Below are 6000 nucleotides of genomic sequence, written 5' to 3' on the forward strand. Positions count from 1 at the left end.
TATCCGGAGATCGCTGTGTGGTATTATGGTACGCAAAGGACTGCTGCCCATCCCCTGGTAATTGTTTGTGTGTAGTGACAATTCTATATAATTCATGCACAAAGTTTGAATTATATACAAGATGTATAAGACTATATCTAGGAATTGAACGTGCGACCTACGATCGCAAATCTCAGTCCTCTACCGCCGGGCTATCGCCGCGTTTTTATTAAGGTAAAATATTTCATTTCCCCTTCAGTGACGGCAGTGAAATCAAAATTATCATTTATCGCTAGCACTAGTGTCATACTATCTTTTGGACGGCTTCCAAAGATGCTCGTACGACATTTGCCACAAAGATAACATAAGTGCTACAAATTAAAAAAAAAAACTGCTGGGACTAGATTCATCATAAAATACCAATTTATTCAAGAAGTATTATGATACAAGTAATAAATGATATGTTTTTTACAGAAAACACTTCTGTAGGTGCAAAACCTTTTGTTTAAAAAGAAACCAGTCTAGATAGGAAACTAATTCAAACCATAAATCATAAATTTTAATTGCATAAAATTTAATGGTTTTATTTAAAAATTTAAATACATAAAAATTTAAAAAAAATATTTTGTCAATTTTAATTTATAATTAATAAATTTTAATAAATTATAATTAATTTTAAAAAAAAGAATAGAATTTTCTTAAACTGAGCTTAGAAGTACTATTAAGTGAACCATGATAAATGAAGTTTATCAGTCCTGCTAGATTAAATTGGAAGTAAATTTTCCTGCAGTAAAATTTATGCATACGCAAAATGTTCGTTTAGCCGCCATTTTGAACATTTACTGCATTACATTAAGCCACACCAGTGCCGGTACTAATTAAATTGTTAATTGCAGTTTTAAATACAGGACGTTGGTAAATTACGCTTAACACATAATAAAACAGAAAGTACAACAAAAAGCATATCAACTGCTACGACATTAACTTTTAATTTACATGTACTTTTACAATAATAACTTTCAAAGTTAAATACATCTTTGACTATTACTTAAGATACTAAAACGATCGTACAAAACCGTACTGATTATAAATGTAGTAATTTATTCGTATAAGGCTAAAAGAACTACACGTAAATCTTTTTTCCGTTCGGCAATAATTAACAAAGACTAATGGGGTTCGATAATGCCTCTCATACGGGCGAACATAAAGGATAGCTTCGGGTAATCAGTGAAGGGTCTTCCATGCGCTCATTACAAAGCAAAATATTCGGCAACGAAAAACCATTAACAATAGCGAGCTAGTTGATTGCATGCGTACTTTGCCGAATCGCATCCAAATATCCCGTATATTGCCCTCACAACGAAACTATTCAGTCCTTTAGAGAACAAATATGGCGGAATAGTCTGCAAAATGGAAAGCTTTTCTGGTGCCGAAAATATACAGCTGCAACTTTTATTGACTGAGAAAAAGTTGAATGTACAATAAAACATTCAAATATGCGTCAGGTAAAGTGTAAGATTGTTGTATAAAAGAAGAGAGTTAAATTTTGGGAATAATATTTGGTCTGTGATCCGATCGTTGTAAACGAAATTAAAGACTTAAAATCTACCTCGTTATTTAGATTATAAGCACCTAACAAACATAATTTATTTGCTTTTAAACATAAGCAATTTTTTCTACCGCGCGTATACTGTTTTATTTTTTAACATTGATACTTTAATAAACATATTGTAAAAAGACTAAAGAAGTTGTTTAAGCTTATAGTTTACTAATTTAATCATATAAATAGAGATAATATATATTTAATCATATTTCACAATGCTAATTTATCAGTGGCACTTAATTACATATATATCCCATAAACGCCAACTGAAAGGCATAGGCCTCCCCCAAAGAATATGTACGGGTGGGGGAGGATATACTATAATCGCCGCGCTTGGGAGGCGAATTGGCGATCACATTGTGACATTATGGAACGCAGAGGACGCTGCTGCCCTTCCTCTGGAAACTTGTTTGTAAGCAGTGGCAATCATATACCATTAATGCACAAATTGTGAACTTTTACATATGGATAAATGTGTATTAAAACATCACAATAAAAGTATTCCTCCGCTGAGAATAAACCTGCTGCTTAATAAACAAAAAAATGTTACGCCTAGCAACATTTCGGAGCGTCTTTACCCAAGCGGTGGTACGATTACCCTATAACATATATTGAAACTTTTATATTCTCTACACGTTGTTATTTTCCTAAATAGCGTGTAATAAAACGCGAATGAAGTTCGCATGCGGCAGGGCTACGTTCCCGATTTATTTATCGCGTCACATGAATCCTCCGCCGGTCATTTGGAAGAGGTCTTACACTATTCGTCACCGTTTTATTTCCCAGGGGCTGTGTAACAATATATTACTGTTATATTACTTTATCTAGATACGCGAATAAACATTTTTTAGGAGTTAAAAATATAAAAATTGATTAGAAGCAGGTCACACAGAGGAGTAGCTACTCGCACATTTATTTATTCATATTATTCCAATAAATTATTTTATAAACATTATTTCCATATGTCATGAAAAGAATGTCAGAAGAAACTACATTTGATTGAAACTAGAATCAAATGAGTTCAATAGTATCGACTTAAAATATGTGGCAACTGGGATTGCAATCACGGTCTAGTCTTCGAAAAGTTAATAACATTGTCACTTTCACAGATATCCTTTACACAACCATTAATTTATCGTGGTATGTTACCACCACCGCGCATATAACAACGAATGAACAATTCGTTAATATTTCAAATAATACTGTAGAAATTACTAATCGTTATTCATTTAAGTAGTATTATTGGAAAAACTCCAATTTACACCGAAGTAAATACTTTTATTCCACTTTTAATACTCTTATAGACCAACTTGCATAGTTTCCACTAGACAACTTATCACTTCGATGGTTATCGAACGAGTGATCGAGCTCCCGAATCAATATTTAATACGCTGTTTCAACCCCACCACTCTCAATTCCTTTACCGGAAGTTGTCACAAAAGAGTGACAGGGTCGAGTGGTGTTGTCATTTAAGAAAAATAAAACTACCTTTTATAAAATTATTAAAGTATAATGTCCATTAATGAACATAGCCCTTATCCTTGGTTTTCCAATAGGTACGGTTGAAAGCGTCCGAATGAATGTGCATCCAGCGTCTTCCGATTTTTTTAACAAGATTGTTTGTTCGCCTTATGGGCTGACATCATCCGCTAAGCTTACAAGTTCAAAATGTTTTATTCCGTGTCAGTTTTCAATAATTATAATTACTTTTTTACTTCATTCGTAATACATACCTAACAATATTTACTTTTTTACACATTGTATAATTTCTAACCTAAAAGTATTTTCTACTAGTCAACCAAGAGCGGTGCAGATTTAATATGTAGGCAGTAGTGTTAATGCGATAGTAAAATAATACAAAGTTTTTTTTTAAATACTATGTAACAGGGTTGGCCAAACTCCTTGATAGTTCGAGCCATTGTTCGAAAATTGAATTATTTCGCAAAATGCATTTAAAACATGCAAAGGAATAGTTTTTTTTATAAAATTTATATTTATTAAAATTATGTGACAAAAATACACAATACGTGTTTTTAAGTTAGATAGCACTAACAATAACACGCAATAGCACACGTATATGACGCACTCCTAATAATACTTAAGATGCCGGTTAGTTAATTATGATCGATATTTGAATTTCGTAAATTTATGATAGAATATTTATAACAATTATTCACACCAGTAATTTGTTTCAATTTCCCAGGAGCTAAGATATGTTATTTAAATCTAAAAATAGAATTATTAATACATCAATCGAAGCCAAAAATAATAGTTCAAAGAGCCTCATGTGGCTCGCGAGCCGAAGTTTGGCCACTCCTGCTATACTACGCACCGGAAAAAAACTATACCGATTATCTTATTACTAACAAAAACATATTTAAATTATAGGATATACGAAGGTACACTATGTGGAGTATTGAAAATTCTTCAAATGTATCCAATTAAATCTTCACTTACACAAGAAATTGAAAATTAAATCGAATGACACAGGTTTATTGACTACCCATCAAAGAATATATCAGATTTTCCCCTACTTTGTCTTCAACTGATAATAACCCTGTTTTAACAAATAATATAGACTTTTCCTAGAACTTCAAACGCGTGCCTAAGAACAGGATACCATAAAAAATGCCAGAAAGTTAGAAAGAACAGTTAGTTGGTGGTTAATAAACGTTAAGCCAAAAATCAGCACTTAATGTTTCAGTTATATGTGCATACAAAGTCTTAATGGATGCTATTGTTTAATAAAATGAATAAAAAACTCAGCCATTCTCTGAAAGTTTATTGCGACTCAAATGTATAAAATTCATTCGAATATTTCCGTCGCAGTATTTTTATTGCGTTATCCATTCAGACCGCCCGCAGCCGAATTCGCTTAAATTGCGCTCGAAACCGAAACGCATATAACGTTATAATTATTCGAAATTCAACTGATATGTACATAAATTAATAATTTTTACTAAGTTTAGAATTTACTTTAATTTCATGTATAGCTATCATTTGACAACACTCGTTGGTATTTTTTATATTATTTACATCATCTTCTTTTTTATCTGTATATATATATGAATTTTAGAACCTATGTACTGTCTCATCACGGTATATCTAAACTATAAGTCTTACAGAATTGGAATTTGGAAATGTTTCTTTTATTTAGTAAAGACCAGCTAAGAACTGATTTTATAATTTTCAACCATGAGGTGGATTGAGGTGTCGTCCATTAAATTCGCGAAGCGGCCGATCGACAGCTAGAAATTTATGTTCTAAACCATTTTTTTATCTTACTAATATGGTTATGTAAAATTATACTTTAAAAGTTCTGTCAGGGTATTTTAATGAAAATATGTGGTTATTTTCATTTTATAAAATACAACAACATGGATTTTACTTTAAAGAATTTATGCATCAAATAGGCGAGTCTTTGCAACTCAGGCTTTTATATTTTAAATAATTTTAATCGATAAAAACAAAGTATATTCACTAAATATTTATTTATAGTTTCGAATTATTTTTGTCCGTTTAATGTTGCTAAGCGCAAAGCGAGAACGGCTCGACATAAAATAACACGGCGAAAGAAAATATGGAAAAATTGCAAGAAAAATGGTTAGAAATAACACCGTGCTTTCCAAAGAATAAATTGAAACACCGATCCCTAGGTTCAATCGAACCTTTAACGGCAATTAAAACAATAAAGGCATGCCAAAAATATCTTTGTCCTTCCAGATAATTTAAAACGGATTTTCAGTTTTATAAATATTAATCTTTACTTAACTAAAATAAAGATCGTTGTTTACTTATCTAAATTTCGACAGTAGCATAAAAGTTCTTCTAGAGAGTTAGTTAAATAAATATTACTAAGTGATCAATTCAGTTTTAACTGGCGCCCACTAATTGAATAAAATTCCATTATTAGGCCAAATACACACGTTGGAAAAATGTTATAAAATTATCAGCAATAAGGGATAAATGTAAATGAAAATTACACTCAATATAATAACTTAAAGTAATTCCCATATATTATATCGATCTGTGTAATCTCATTTATAAAATCCGTTATTATAAATTATTATATTATGTCTAGGATATATATTATGTCTAGGATGTCATTTAGTACTCGATTGGCGACCGCGAGCCGGTTGACGAGGCGTGAGCAGACCTCCCACTGGGTGGACAGACAACATAGTTAAGGTCGTGGGAAACCACTGAATGCGGGCAGCGCAAGCCCAATCATCGAGACTATCTTTGGGGTAGGTCTTTGTCATGCACTGGGCGTCTATCGGCTGAAAAGAAGAAAAAGAAAAAGGAACACTAAATTAAAAATTCTACTGATATTTAGAGACGATATTCACTGTCCTGATTTTTTTAGTAATCATATAACTCCTTAGAAAAAAAAACGAAGAAGTAACTACCTAGGTAAA

This window comes from Battus philenor, unplaced genomic scaffold (assembly GCF_028537555.1).
Source record: "Battus philenor isolate CCGP_79_NKW_IND1 unplaced genomic scaffold, ilBatPhil1.0.hap1 SCAF_17, whole genome shotgun sequence".
Classification (NCBI taxonomy): Eukaryota; Metazoa; Arthropoda; class Insecta; order Lepidoptera; family Papilionidae; genus Battus; species Battus philenor.